Source organism: Rattus norvegicus, chromosome 8 (genome assembly GCF_021556685.1).
Source record: "Rattus norvegicus strain SHRSP/BbbUtx chromosome 8, alternate assembly SHRSP_T2T, whole genome shotgun sequence".
Classification (NCBI taxonomy): domain Eukaryota; kingdom Metazoa; phylum Chordata; class Mammalia; order Rodentia; family Muridae; genus Rattus; species Rattus norvegicus.
The window spans coordinates 37,415,138-37,431,127 of NC_141541.1; the positions used below are offsets into that span (position 1 = coordinate 37,415,138).

General features: G+C 46.9%; 1 protein-coding gene across 7 annotated transcripts in view; it reads left to right on the forward strand.

The window, feature by feature from the left end:
* The window catches only part of Ets1 (ETS proto-oncogene 1, transcription factor), a 121,753-nt gene that overhangs the window by 75,443 nt on the left and 30,320 nt on the right, over window positions 1–15,990 (forward strand).

The window sequence follows — 15,990 nt, forward strand, 5'->3', positions numbered from 1 at the left end:
AGGTCCTAAGGAGTGTGCAAAGCACACACATCCGATTTGGGTTCTCCATCTTCCCATCTCTAGGGGCCGACTTTCTACTTGCCTCTCCTCAGCACTCAAGCTCTCCGCTCTACTCTGCAGGCTGGCTTGCTTAAGCTTCTCAGTGGAGTAACCCCCCACTCTTGCTGGGTGGAGGTAATGAGCGCTCTCACCAGCTGCATGCAGACAGTTCGGCCCAAGGAGCTTGGGCTGGGGTGGCTGCAAGTTCCTAATGGCTTCCTGATGAGGCAGAGCCAGTTATTAACATCGGATGAGGACTGTGCATCCGGGCTTCTCTTCCCCACCTGACCCAGCCAGGCAGATGGAGAGAGCTGCTTCAGCTGCTGCCCCCTTAGCATTGATCACTTTCTCTCTGCTCTTTATCTGTCTGTCTAGCCCATTGATCTGCAGATTGGGTCTGCCTGGCCGCTGGGTCAACCTCCTGGCTTTGTTGTTAGAGGTGCCCAGAGCTGTATGCTCTGGGCCTGCATGGACAAGACTTTGAGGCAGCTGTGTGGTTGCCAGTACACTGAAGTCTGGGTGCATGGGGTTCTTATGAGAGGCCCAGAAGGAAGAAACCTGTGAGGCTAAAAGATGTCAACTAGGAGAGAGCTAGGACTTCTTAAAGCTGTAGATTCAGCACTCCAAATGTGTTTGCTTTTAGGATGAGAGGTACTTGAATTGCTCTAAGACTTCAGGCCCTTCGTGGATGAAACAGACAGCTTCATTCATCAGATGGCGGCTTGCTTCGCAAGTTCGGACTTTATGTCCTAGATAGTGTCGTGTCTCTGTGACGTTCATTGTACCTTGGTCATTCTGTTTGGGCACCACAGAACTGAAATGATAACGTTGGAGAGGCTTCAAATGGCATAGTGACTCTCGCTTCTCCTCCCAGTGGTTTTTAAGATACAGATCTGTAGATCAGACATTAACTGATGTCCTCCCTGGCCCTGGTTTGATAAGAATGGCACCCTCTGTTTTCAGAGCTGGTGTGCATTGCAGTGTCACGCCATCAAATTCTGCTTGTTTAATGATCACCGACACACAACAGGGACCTCCCTCTTAGGGGTGAGGGGGGGGATGTGTACACTTTGGTGGTTTTCACTCAGCTCTTGTAAACTACAGTGGAAACAGGTAGAAGAGGGAGCCATAATATGTCATACTATTTACATATGTGTTGGCTTTTATGGGTAGCTGTCCCCTGGGGTTTCTGGAGAACTAGGGGGAAGGAATGTTGATCCAGAATGATGCTGCAGGGCTTGGTTGTAGTAAAGACATGGAGGGGACCCTCTTGCTCCCAGCTCATGGTATAGATGAGGAAAATCCTGGGCAGGGGGTCAAAGGGTCCTGAGTTAGTGAGGCAAAGGTGGGTCCCCTCCTGGGCTTCCTTTCCCCATTAGGAAAAGTCAAGTTGGAAGTAGATGACATCTAACGGCACTTCTAACTCTTGCAGGATTAGTGTGGGACCCTTGGCCAGTGACACAGCTCCGGGACTCCTCCTCCACTGGCAGCTTCCCGTTCATTCATCCTATAATTACGTCTGGCTGCCAGGCGGGAGAGCCTCCCTCCAAGGAGTTGTTAAGGTTTTATAGCAAATTCTGTGAATTCTTCTCTGCTTCTTGGCTGCAGATGAGGCTTTCCATAGCCAGAGTGAGGGTGTATAGAGGAGGAAGGCAAGAGAAGGGTAAATAAAGACTGAGGGCAGAATGCATGGAGTGATGGCTCACTCTTCTCAGCCAAAGCTGAAGAGATACAGGGACTCACGTTATAGATCGGGTAGCCCCGCACCAACTGTGGAGAAGGGCAGATGGCAGGGTTAGCGGGGAACCTAATGCCACAGGGAGAGTAATCACGAACTCTTCCAAGTGTCTCTCTCTCTAGGTCTTAAGTAAATCCTTAGCAACCCAGGAGACTTTAGCAGGGACCCACTCTTAATTATTACTTAAATGCCTAACTCAGGTCCTGGGGTGGGTGGTGTCTATCTCCTAAGAGATACGTATTGGGCCTAAAGGACTGAGTAGAGCCTTTATTCTATGAGTCATCAAACGTATAAAGTCTGAGGCTATAAACTCCAGACGTTCCAGTTTGAGGCAAGGCTGCTGTTTGCTGGTGTGCGGCGAAGTTTGAAGGCTGATAGGGGAGGGGAGGGTTGTGTCCTGGACTTGCCAAACAAGCCACAGGTGGGAATTTTCACATCTTCTCTGATGTCACTCAGCCTTGCCTTGGGTCTGAACGCTGTGAATGTGCTCCTACCATGTGACTCCCGTGTGGCTCTCTTGGATTGCACTAGGATGAGTCAGCAGAGCCTTTGGAAAGAAGGGGCTATTTTGCCCGTAGGGAAAAATGGGTGGAGAGAAACTAAAGAAGCAGGGTTTGAGTAAAGACTGGATCAGATCAGGTGCTCCATGCTCCCACTCCCAACATCCACTGTCTGATGTGTTTTAAGGTGGTCTTCACCCTCTGTACTGAGCGACTCCATCGTTTGCTAGTGCGGCCTGGCACGTGATGTCTCAGCCGTCTTGGCAGTTCAGGTTTATTAGTGTGCCTTCAGGTACTCTGAACTGGGGGCAAGCATTTTTACCTCATGCACTTGTAAATGAGTGAGGCTGAGGCTGGGGAAGAAGGCAGTGTAACCTGTAACTAACTGTCGTTCACAGGGTCCGTTGGCCCCAGCAATGTCCTGCCTGAGTTCTAAAATGATCAAACATTTAAGTGCTTGCCACCAGTTCCCTCTCAACGTGGGAGGGAATGTGTCCGTCTTCCATAGTCTCACCTATTTAAACGAGAGACAGGAGCGTTACCTCACTTCTGCTTCCTTTTGCTTATTTAAGTGTTGGTTTTCCAGGAGCAGGGAAGGAAGTCACTAGTGGAGATTCAGAGGCAGGAGTAGAAAGCTGATGTTTCCCCACGGGGATCTTTGTATCATGTCTCAAATATTGTTATTTTGGGGGACGAATCTGGGTCTGTGCTTAGGACTTGTAGGGTTGAACCCAGTGCATGACATTGCTGACTATCGGTTGCCTGGATGTCTTCAAAGAGACAGGTGGCACACGTATGAGGTGGACAGGTAGCAGGGTGACAGTCTACAGGGACCCACCGCTGGGTCTCTTTTCCTATGGCTTCCTTCTGGCACCAGTAGGTTGTGGTCTATCACAGACTAATCTGACCTCCTGCTTCTGGCACCAGCAGGTTGTGGTCTATCACAGACTAATCTGACCTCCTGCTTCTGGCACCAGCAGGTTGTGGTCTATCACAGACTAATCTGACCTCCTGCTTCCGTCTTACTAAGCCCGAGGGAAGAGTAAGAATATAAAAAACCTAATAGGGAAGGAAGAAATTGATTATCACAGTACGAAGTCGTGTTAGGAGAAAAGACGAAATTCCAAAGGGGGAGACGAAGCAATGAAAGGGAAGGAAGGATCTTTCTTTGTGTCCATGCATGGTCAGCACTTGGCCTCTCTTTTCTCCTCGACAGTGGTGCTGGATTGAACCCAGATAGAACGCTTGCTGGACAAGTGTTTTCAGCTCGAGATGCGCCCCCAGCCCTGTGTGGTAGTCCCTTCATTCAATTCCAAGGGGTGAGCTAAGGAACTTAACCAGAAGGAGCTCTGTTGTAGTGCCACTAGCCATGTGTAGTGAACAGACCCGATAAGTCTGTTGTCTTAGGAGCCATGGCATTGATCTCTTATCTTTGGTTGATTTATCCTTGGCATCCCCGAAAGAGGCCTTCATTACCTCTCAGGTCTACCAACCTCAGAGGGGACTATGGAGGGCAAGCAAGTTCTGCCCTTGGCTAGAGAGACCTATTCGACTGAGAAGGAACAGTATGAGCAAAAGAATAGTTCATTCCTCAGCAGGCAGCCTTTGTGGTGACCTCATCTTCCTCCCAGCTCTGGTCCAGTTGGAGCTATGCATACAGGGCAGACTTCCAGTTCCTCCTGTCTGGGACTCACAGGGGCAGATATAAATAGACCAAGACTTTGTCTGTAACCATTGTTCTCTGGCTGCCCATTGTTTCTGGTGCTGAAGCCTCCCTCCTAACCTCCCCCACCCCACCCCCCCTCCCCTGCCATCGCTCCTGCCCCCCCATCTCTCTTAACTGTGCAGAAGTCTGAATTTCGGCCTGGCTATTTTCATTTGCACTTGTCTGGTGCTTGGAGAGATCAGAGGAGAGAATCGCCCTACAGTGTGGATCAGGGGAGTTATAAGCCTCCTATTTTGATGCCAGCAATGCTTTTGTCTGAGTCTTTCCTTGATATATTTGTGGCCCAGACAAAGATAGGTGGATGTGTTGATAGTAGAATCAGGAGGATTTGTAAGGAGTCGAACAACTGTCCCCACAGGGGCATGATTAATGTGCCTGTGTCAGAGTAATGCATGGTCTGAGGTGTTACAGCATGGGGCTCAGTACTTGGCCATTGCCTCTTTAGTGTTTTTTATCATGAGGGGCTCACAGTAGAGAAAGATGCAGAAAGCATGGTAGTAAGTTGCCGAGGGCGGGAAGGTTGAGATGGATAGCTAGTAGGATGGATTAAGAAAAAAGATTTTTACATGGGGAATTATGGTTCAGAACAGTGACATTTGCTCTAGATAAACCAATAAAGGCCAGGCTGTAGGTGTGGGACTGGCTCCGCATGAGTTTGTCTGGAGAAGGTTTACCCTGTTCCTTGGACGTTCCCCATGGAGGGCTATGATGCTCCTTTGTGGGTACAGCCATGCAAGATTGCTTCTGGGTGGAACAAGAGGCCGCCGTGACTGATTGCATTAGACGGGGAGTTTTAAGAGCCGGTCAGAGGGGTTATCAAGCATGGAGGATAAAAGGTGAAAAACGGCTAGCTGAAGGATTTGCAGTGCAGGGCTTTGACCTATAGAGCTAGGTTCTAAGCAGCCATCTTCTGACAACATGTGTCCAGTTCTTCTCATAGCCATCAAGGCTTATGAGTGAAATGAAAGGCTCACAAAGAAGGGCACAGCTGGGTGTCTCAAGCCGGAGCGTGCTGAGAGAAGAATGGCGATTTTCTGCCTCTCCTTTGCTCTTCACTCCTTTGTCAGTCCGAGAAGCTCAGGTCCCAAATATGTGAACGGTCTGTTGCATGCGGTGCTATGGTACGTGCCTCCATATCCTCTACTGGGAACGTGGTCTTATTCATTCTGTGTCACGTTTTTTTTTCTGGTTTGGATACAGACAGTTGTGCTGTGTGGATGTGTGTGAATATGCATTTTCCTTCTCTGCCCAGATTTATTTATTAGAAGAAAAACACATCTGCATAAAAAAGCTTCAGAACACAGGAAGAATGTCTACTTTGTTTTTCTTTCTGTAGCACTAAGACACCGCCGGGTTTCGGCTTCCTCTGAGGGATTTTGAAGACTGGCTTTCATCTCAAACACCCCCCACCCCCCCAACACACACTGGAAAATTGTCCTTTTTGAGGGGGTTTACATGTATTTATATATATTTTTTAAATAAATAAGAAATCGGGGAGACAATTTCCTTTCAAACTTCATGGAAAAGATTCCTTTCTGGGAGTGAATCGTTGCGTCTCCTTAGTCCCTTCCACTTGGCCTCCCGCCTCTGTTCTGGCTCTGTCCTCCTTGCTGTCTCCTCTGCCTATTCTGCTGCTCTCTCTTCCCCGACAGGCCCCACCTCAGCTCTCTCAGACCGTCTTCCTCAGCTAGCTTTGAGCCACTGAACACTCATTGGAAGAGGCCTGGCTCTGTGTTTGTTTCCTGCGTGGGAGGGAGAGGCAGGCCTTGAGAAAACAGTTCAAAAGTGCAGGAAAACTTTACCTCTTCCAGCCTAAATAAACCGGCCTTGCTCCGTTTGTTTGCCCAGATTTTTCCTTTGCCCGTGGAGAAAATGTTTCATCTTTTACCTCTCCTGGCTTTTCTTTCCTGGGGGTGGGGATCCTCAGTCCCCTCCCTTCTTCATGCTTGTGGTAGGCTCTGAGCCAATAGTGGGAGCAGGTCACTTTTGGGAAGGCTGTGTGGTGGTGGAGCAGTGACGCAGGGGCCCCTGGAACCACATGTTGCATCTGCCTTGTGCTATCCCTGAATCTGAGGTCTACCCTTCTCCAGAAAGAACTTCGTATACAATTGGAGAGAAACATCCTACGTCCTTGTGGCCAGCCTGCCTTTTCTGCCTCTCAGGCTTGCAGGTTTACAAACAGACACAGAGAGGGAATACCCTATCGTTTGTGTCTAAAGACCTGGACTTGAGTGTTTGGTTACATCGCTTCCAAGCAGGCAAGGTGGTGAAATAACCAAGGTAGCCTCTGTGAGCCCCACCTGAAGAGTGGAGGAGGAAATAATACTAAAACTTTTGAGAAAATGCTTTCTGAAATGTAAAACTCTGCTTAACAAGCTATGATGGTAATTATAGGTGGGAAGCCGATGAAATTAAAATAAGTTGATTATTTTAATAACCCTCTCGGGATGGCAGCTGGTGAGGTTGTAAGGACTCATCAGGAAGCCATAAGCAATAAACTGGGAGTAGCATCATACCTTGCTGGGATAATAACAAGATGTAGAGGGTCAGACAGTTTCCATCATTGTGATTGGGATTATTCTGTCAGGCTATTACTAAGCGCCTTCTAACCCCATCAGGAACATTTGTTTTAGTTGAAGGCGAGATCAGCAATATCAAAGGTATAAGGGTGGGGGTAGGGCTTGGTAGTAGGACACTTGACTGGTTTGCCCAATGCCTGGATTCCAGTCCTATCCCTGCAGAGAGAGCCAGGAGGTATAAGGCAGAGAAAGAATCAGCAGTGCAGAATGGCTAGGAGCAGATCTGGGCTTATCTCCTTAGGGCTTCCATGGAGACCAGGGCCTGGTACTGTGTTTATCAGGACAAAGGGATCACACTGTCCTGGGACGTTTTGGACACATGCAGGCAAAGTGGTGTGATGAGAGCTGAAGATAGTCATGGGTTAGCTGGAAGTGCTCTGAAGTATGTGAAGCACCTTGTAAGTAGGTGAAAGCACTCATCTAAGGACTTCCATATTCCCTCCAGGTGGTCTTTGTGCAGAACTCTGCCACAGGGTGGTGGGGCTAGAACCCAGAATGAATATATGAATATATATATGTAAATATATATATGTAAATATATATATGTAAATATATATATATATATATATATATATATATATATATATATATGCCTTCTGCCATTAAACCGTACCCTTTGCCTTCCAAAAAGCCCTTTAAACTGTGGGAGAATCATTGCATTAAAGGCCCATAAGTGACTAGTATAGTCTATTTCGGGTTTAAGAAAGTCTCACTATATAGGAAAGAGTTTTGAATACAAAACTCCAGCTTTTCTTTGCTCCGTATTGGTTCTAAGGTGGCGCTTATAGGAAGCTTTAAAAAAAAAAAAACTAAAAACATCTACAGGATACCGTGTAGCTGTGAAGTGTTGTCATGGCCAACATATTTTAGATGACAGCTACCAAAAAGATTTTCCCCTAGCAGGTTGGACTACAAGATGCAGATAAGTAAGAAGTTGCTCTGTTCCTTCAGTGGGTGTCGAGAGAGAGATTCAGGTGAGAACAACTTTCCGAGCTTGCTTTCCCTCTGGGGTGTGCTCTGAAGTGAAGAGTATGGAACAGGCATTTGAAAACGCCCGTGTCTAATGGACATGGTAGATACTCAATAGACTGTGGTGTCTTAATCGGACTGGGGCCACAACAAACAATACGTAGGGTTCCATTTACAATGCTTACATGGACAGCAGGGGGAAGGAAGCTGACAGCCTCCCAAGTGCACACAGTTGCAAAAATGGGGAAAGCGAAGTGTCTGATGTTGGATCTCTGCCTCCAGACCATGTCTTGGGCCTTCACTTGCTGGGTCTGCTAAAGAAGGTGCACACTCCAAAGACTGTCTAGCAGGGAGGGCATCTTCATCCACACGTTTCCTCCTTGGGTGTGTTGGGTGGGAGACTTGAACTGTCCATGGGAACCGAGTAAGAGCATTGAGCTGCAGAGCCCAGGGGCCAGTTCTGCCTTCTGGCCTCTAGCCTGGAACGGAAGAGTCTTTCTGGGTTTCCCTGAACACCTGGAATTGATTTGGGTCCTGCTGTGCCTTCCTATACATATGCTGAGGTGGAGGATGGTGGAGGGGCTCGGAAAGAAATAAATCCAGTGATTAAAAATAGCTTTTGCATGTCAGGTGCCTGAACACATTTGGGAACATGCCCGCAATCCCTTTTGTCTGGCAGGTCTGAACTCTGGCGCTGCCGAATTACAACTGCTTTCAGTTGTTTTTCCTGCTTCCCTACCATGTAATGGTCAAGGGCTCATTGGAACCATGTGTGAGCCTGGTGACTCACCAAATCCTCAGGACCTCAGTGGTAATAATGTGTTAAAACTTTTTGGGGGATGGAGCAGGGGACGGGCGAAAGGAAGGAGGGGGAAGTCTGAGGTCACTTCCTACAGATGTTCTATGTGCCTGGCAGACCCAGCACACTGCTTCCTCTGGCTCAGAGCAGCTTAGAACACTCTCTATCCTTTAGGAGACCCCCTCTTTTGTCCTAGGGCAGCTTCCCTCTGAGAAGAGGCAACTACCTTTGAGTTGGCACGTTGTGTGTGTTCCCTGGTGGTTGTGTGCATTGGCACAGAGAGATGCTGTAATCTGAGACTGGCTTACATGTTTTGGGCAGCCAGGTCACTGGAGGGTGAATTGGGGATTTTCTGTACTGCTTCTTTCTACCTTCTTTGGATTGGTTTTTACTGGCTGCTGCCAGCTAGAGGTTTGAAAAGAGGAGAAGGACTCACTCTCGGCTGCCTGTTTGTCTACTTGGTCAGAGTCCATTCCACGTCTCATGCTGTTCCATTGTTTGAAACAATGTTGCACTGCGTGGTTGGAATGGGTGGGCCCGGCGTGGCCCCCAGGTGGATGCCTGTTTATTGTTTATTGCTTTGTCACATCACTTCTTTATTGAAACCTGAGCCAGCTCTGCAGAAGAACTCTCTCCTCCTGTCTGTCTCTGCATTCACCTGCCTCTGGGATGGAAGTTATGTCTGCCAGGGTCCTAGAGCCTGTTAGTGGGCTTAAGAGCGAAACAGAAGGTATCGTTCCACCTAACTCTGTCCTGTTCTGCTGTCCATGAGTGAGACAGGGCAGTACTCACTTTTTTTGAGATTCCCATTCTTTTTGCATGGTTGACCACTTTTTGGGGGGATGTGCTTTTAGAAGCCAGCGGCAACTTCCGGCAGCCAGGGTTTTCAGCTCTTCAACTGCAGCCAGTTTTCTCCTTGTGTTCTTCTCCCATACTGGGGCTTGTCCTAGGCAACTTGAACATGGCCCCTCCTTTGAAAGTGCTCTCGTGGTGTTTGTCAGAATGGTAGCCTTTCCTTGTGTGCTCTTGGTTGCAGGTGAGAGTTCACAAGGCCATGAGCCATTAGGAAGCAGAGGGATGACCTCAGCCTTCCCCATGTAGGGCATGGAAGTCTCGGGTTGACTTTCTCTCCTTCTAATCTGAAGCCATTTTTCTCTGCTCCCCTGGGCCAATTTTCTAGGTCTGTTGCCTTGACAGAGTTTTGTTGTTCGAGTGGGCCAATCAATGAGATGTAGACCTTGATGTAAATGCCAGGCAAGATCATTTTAAGACCCATTTTCTTTGGCATCCGGTATGCCCATCTCTTAGGCTTTGATACTACAACATACATTTATCTAAAATCCTCAAGACAATACAATTTTAGTAGGTGAAACAACATGTTGCTTGGATTAGCTTTATAGTCTCTCTCTCTCTCTCTCTCTCTCTCTCTCTCTGTGTGTGTGTGTGTGTGTGTGTGTGTGTGTGTGATTCAGAGAGGAGGGAGAGGGAGAGAAACAGGTGAAATAAGAGTCCATTACACTCTTATGAGTGAAAATTACCAGAAATAGTAAAACCCGGTGAGAGAGTGGCTGCCTCTTGACAGGATTTTCCAGAGATGAGTTGAGTAGGTGACGTATCCAGCTTGAGTTATCGAATGTGGAACGTGATAGCAAAGTCCCCAGATTTGGATAAAGAAGGCAGCCTGGCCACATGCGTGTCTCCTCCCCTTCTTGTCTTCAGAACGCCACCTCTGTACTTCTTTTCTTCTCTCTCTGAGCCATTAGGGTTCTTCTTGGTGTCTGTTTACTCTGAGGAAAAGCCAGCAAATCTTTGTGTACATAATTAGCCTTATTATATGTACACTGACCCATTCGGGTGAGTCAGGAGTGAGCACAGACGGGAGGAGCCAGGCTGCTGGTTAACCCCTGTGCTCCGTTGGTGTGGAAGGAGGAAGCCTTACCTTAATCCCAGGAAGGGAACAGAGATGCAGTAGATTCTGTAAACAGTTTCCGGATCCTACCTCTGGGGGTTATCTATATGAAATGCACAGTCTTGGAATAATTTTAAAGTGTTTAAATAGCTCAGATTTATGTATTTTTCAAACAGAAACATAAAAAAAAATCTTGTCCCTCTCAGCTCTGAAATTTTACTTCTCTTAATTCGATTTATACAGCCTGTTCCCATTGGTACTGGAATTGAGTAGGAAGACGCTGGAATCTCAGAAGTGGAAGGCTATCTTCTGGCCCTAGTTACTCCCTCTTACTCTGTGACTGTATGCTAAGCCCTTCTGGAGTCCTGCTTTCTCTATTAGTAAAACGGGACCTGTGAAGCACTTTTCCAGTCCCCCAGGGATAGGGCGGAAAGGTATTTGAACAAGGTTTTGGTGAACCATACATCAGTTTTCCTTCTCCCCTCCTACTGCTCTCTTTATAACAGTACTCAACACAGGACTGGCAGTATTCTCAAGTACACACTTTATCCCAGAGTAGCATCCACAGGACACTGGGTGATCATCTGGGATCGCTTATCTCCAGCCTTTTTCCTCACTGTCTTAGCAGTGTGTCCCAGGTGCTGTGGTCTTTTCTACATCATTTGTCGAGAACAACAGGAGAAAGGACTTGAAAGGCTCTAAGCCTTGAACATCCTCTCAAGCAAAAGCTACCACATTCAAGTTCTTTGTAACACTGTGGATCTGAGCAATTCTGTTTCAGAGAACTCCAAAGACTGGTAGGAAAGACACATAAGACACCTTTGAAGGGTTCTTGGAAACCTAACAGCCCTTAACTTTGACTGACACACAAATAGAATAGAAACACTTGTTTTTACATTTCACTTGAAATGGTTTGGGGTTGTTAGGGGTTGGGTCTCACTGAAACACAGGCAGGTGTTTTTCTGCCTTCGGAATGCTGCTGGCTCAGTAAACCTGTGGATTTCAGGAGAACTGGCTTGCCTGCTTCTACACTGTGCATCTTGGAATGGTTTTTGTTTGTTTGCTTGCTTTTTTTTCCCCCTCAGTGGCTTCTGTACCACTGTGTTTTCAGATATCTAGGTTAAGTCCTATAAATGTTATTGCAGAGGTAGGGTCCTCAAGAAAAAAAAATCAGTAGACAGAAGTCTAGTATATGACTCCATGCACTATGTTGAGGGTCTCCGGATTGGCATACTGTATCTTAAGTTAGATTCTCTGTAGTTTGAGACACCATGCTATTTGAATTTAAGATATTGTAATTATCACCACAGAGGTAATCTCAGTAGGTTTCTAAGAAATGCAGGTTAGTTAATGCTCCCAGAGGTCCTGATTCATGTCCAGATGCTGCTCTTAAGATTAGAAGCTATCTGTAGTAATGCAAAGTATTATAGTAAGTAGTAAGGCAAACAGGAACCACAGTGATGTCTGCTTGCCTAAACCGTGCCAGGTTCTCCTTCTGCTTAATGATTTCATCATCATCATCACCATCACCGTCGTCATTGGTGTGAATAATTACCAGAACTTACCCAGTCCCAGATAATACTGAGGGGCCTTTCTGTATTGGACTTTGAAGTATAAGCTTGATATATCCACTTCAGAGCATGGCTATTGGTCATTTTTAAATGATGTGTCTGTTCCACTGAAAAGACAAGCCCAGCCAACTGTTCTCGTATGTAAAGTTTAAAAGTTTAAATCTCGAGCTTTACCAATTCAGAAAACTTCTGACTTTTCCTTTTCCACACCCTTTGGTTCCAAGGACAGTGACAGTGTCATCTGCTAGAGCTCACAGCCCAACCCAAGTGTCTCACACGTGGGAACAGTTTCCTCTAGCTGACTTGGGGGATCTTCCCAGGAGACCCAGCACACAGTGCTCACTGCAGTAGAGACCCAGGCAGGTGGCTGCATGTGGACTGGACTTTAGGGGTGGCATAGAGGTGGCCAAGTCAAAGTAGTTCCAGATGCCTCCATGCGGGAGCTCGTGGGACTCTAGAGATGCTTGCTGCCCTGACAGGAAGCAGAAATCAGCACGGAAAAGTATCTGCCTTAGCACTGCTGGCCCGACAAGACACCAGAGAGCTCTAGAGTTGACGGAAGTCAGCCCCAGGGAAGCCTCCTTTCCAGGCTCCCTGTCGCTGTCCTTGCTTGGCTATCATCTCACGAGGCCTTCACTTGGCCCCAGCTTGCATGTGTAGAAGAAGGCGACGTTGGGCTGCCCCACCAATTCCATCACAGGCTCAGTTTATAGTAGCCCTACCGACACTCCATTAGGGTTGGCCTACATTTTCCACACGTGGCCCCAGCCAGTTTCCACTACCAGGAAAGTTCTTTTCATAGAGTTTTTCATCTAATGGAGGGGGACAAAGACACAAAGGAGAACCCCTGCAGTTCAAGTTCCCGAATTGATATCTGGATGGGAGCTCCTAAGGCACGCTCCCTACTTAGCCAAGGGGCTTCATTCTCCAGAGTAATACTGACATGTGCTCTGAAGGAGCGACATTCTAGATCACTTAGCCACTCTTAGTTTGCTGAAATAAAGGCAAGTGGAGAGCACTGATGTGTTTCTTAGTGACCTATTTGATGATCACGCCATTGTTTGAAGGTTATGTAATCAACAATCATCCCTTCCTCAAGCTTAGTTTTATTTTATTTTTTTTACTCCCAAATCTGGGATTTTCCATCATTTTGTCAGCCTTCCTGGAGGGCATGTTGATGATTCTTCCATTAGAACTTGTTTGGAATGTCCCAGGGCAATCCAAACACTCGGGGACTTGAGATTTCTTGTCATTGGCAGGGACTGGGAGAGCAGCCACAGTGAACCATCTTCTTAGGCTGGCCCAGACCCTGGGCTGCTCCCTGGCAGCATGGCTGGGAGTTTTCTCTGCCGTGCAGTGTCGCTTCTGTTCATTTTGACATTCAGTGGGAATATATTGGCTCCTTTTCTCAGATGTCACTAATTTTCATTATTTCCCTTATATATGGTCAGGGATTTTTTTTCCTTCCTTTCTTCTTCCCTTTTTTCCTCCCTCCCCCATCCCTCCCTCCCCTTCTTCCTCCCTCCCTTCCTTCTTTCCATCCTTTCAAGTAGCCAAGGCTTGGAATAAGCTAGCAGAGGAACTTACGTAGTATTCTCTTCTGGAACTTAGTCATCTTACATCAGTTTCTGCATGTGGTACATTGACAGTCCAGGCTTCTAAAATTTAGGGCAGTGAAGGCAGTCACTTCAAAAAGTCACAGAAAAGCTAGGTGGGATTAGCTCTGGGTAGAGATTGACCCAAGATGAGTTCAGAAGATGGTCGATGTTGGCCCTGTGTATGTACTCATATTGGGAACAGGGCCTGTAAGTGTGGGAGGGTATAACTGAGTGGGGTCTGACAAATGGTGATAGTGGCAGGTCTTCAGGATTCAGTGCCTCACTGTCCTTTCCCACGCATGTAAATCATAAACTGTGACTTCCTGTGCACACTTCAGGCTCGCCTGCCTATGTTTTCAGCATTGCCACTTTTGTAGTCAAAGCCACTGTCATCTCTGGGTGAACAAATGCTGTCACTTTCTTAAACGTGCCCCGACAGCTACTCATATTCACCGACACCCCTCTTTATAAACCAGCCAAGGCAGGCTCCTGGAGCACAATGCAGGGAGGCCATCCCTCTGATTAAACTAGAACAGCTTTCTGTTTTCCTCAGGAGAAGGTGGCCTACTTAATGTTCCCACTTACTCTTGAACCTCACGTCAAAGAGCTACCCTCCCGATCACTCCGATTCAGCAGCTGTCCATCTTTTACTTTTTTCTTTTACATGTTACAAGGTTTTATTTCTTCCCTTTTCTGTAATTTTAGAAATTAAGTTCGTTCTATGAAAACTTCATGTATGTATATGTATCTGAGTGTGAGTGTGTGTGTGTGTGTGTGTGTGTGTGTGTGTGTATTTTGATTGTTCCTCCTCTTATCTTCTTACTGTTCTTGTCACCTCTTGCCCCATTTTCTTCCCTAGATGTGACTTTTGTTTTTGACTTGGTGACTCAATTAGTTTTATCAGGGCCATCTGTGTGACTTTTGGTTTAGAAATATCCATTGGAGCCTGGGGGGGGAGGGGTCAGCACTGAGTACACGGTTAAAACAGTGACACCCCATCTCCCTGAATCTGTAAGTTAGTGAGTAACTCACAGTGAAGGGCAGGGCTCCCTAAGCCTCTCTTGTCCACACTGGGCTGTAGGGGAGCTAACTCTCCTGAAGAACTGTACAGGCATCCATAGCTGCTGTGTGTTTGGGATTGCAATGGCTGGGCCTTTTATAACACTTCTCTGTGTATCCTGTTCTAGCTCTTACTGTATTTCTGGTTCCTCCCCTGCTTTGTTCCCTGCACCTTAGAGGGGATAGTGTAAACCCCTCTAAGGGGATGCTTGTTTGGGGCTGAGCACTCCTCGGCCGAGTATCCTCAGCACCTTGTACAGCTAGCTACGAGTCTCCTTTTCCACCATGGCTGCAGAAGACGCTTCTCTGATTAAAGATGGGATTAGCGTTTGTTGACGAATATAAACATAAATATTTAGAAGGCAGTTGGGTGCTCCGCCGGTTCAGCTAAACAATAGCATTCAGTTACCCCCGAGTTTTTGAGAGGCCTTAATGTACCAGGCATGGATCCTGTCCTGTGGAATGGGCCTTAGAAGCAGAGAGCAGTTGGCTACCGTGCCACGGAAGTGCCAGTATTGCGCAAGCCGGCACATCTGCTGGCTGAACTCTTGGAGCTTGTAGGGGTCACAGCTGTGTAAGAGCACTCTTGCCTTTTTCTCCAGAAGTCTCCATAGCACGTTTTAAGACTGTGTAGATTAGCTGGAGGGGAGCTTCTAGCTCAGTTTCAGCTGGATTTCTCTTTATCACTCAACGAAGGTGTGTGGTAACAGTGACTCTTCTGCTAGAGAATAGGAAAAAGAAATCAAAGTATCCCTGTTTACAGGCTCTCGACAGTGTGCGCTAACAGAAAATTCCCAACCGGCTAGTTTCTGCCAAGTGGTAGGATACAAAATTAACTTACACAAAAAAGTCGGTGGCCTTTTCATATATCAGTGACAAAGGCACTGAGGAGGAAATCAGGGGAATAATTCCATTCACAATAGCCCAAAAACAAAACAAAAAAACCAAACAAACAAAAAAACAAAACAAGGGGCTGGGGATTTAGCTCAGTGGTAGAGCGCTTACCTAGGAAGCGCAAGGCCCTGGGTTCGGTCCCCAGCTCCGAAAAAAAGAACCAAAAAAAAAAAAAAACAAAAAAAAACCAAAAAAACCAAAAAAAACCAGAAGCAAATCAAACAAACAGAAGCGAAACAAACAAACAAACAAACAAACAAACAAACAAACAAACACTCTTGGTGTAACCCTAACCAAGGAGGTGAAAATCCTCTCTATTCATCTTTCCCATACCTCCGATCTCATGACATTTATTTATGCTGTGCAAGAAATTGTGTTCCTTAAGTTGGGGGCTCACCACTGGATTCTGTGTGGAAAAGCAGGCTCGTGCACTCTGTTCCAATAGGCATCCAGGAAAATTGAAAATTTGTATCTGATCATTTCCAGGTGGGGCTTGGGGCAGGCCACTCTGGGAACAGCTAGGATGGAGTGTAGTTTTCTTCCTTAATTTCTGAGTGTCCATCAGATCTCACCATCCTTCTCCCAGAGACAAGGCTTTCCTCTCCTGCA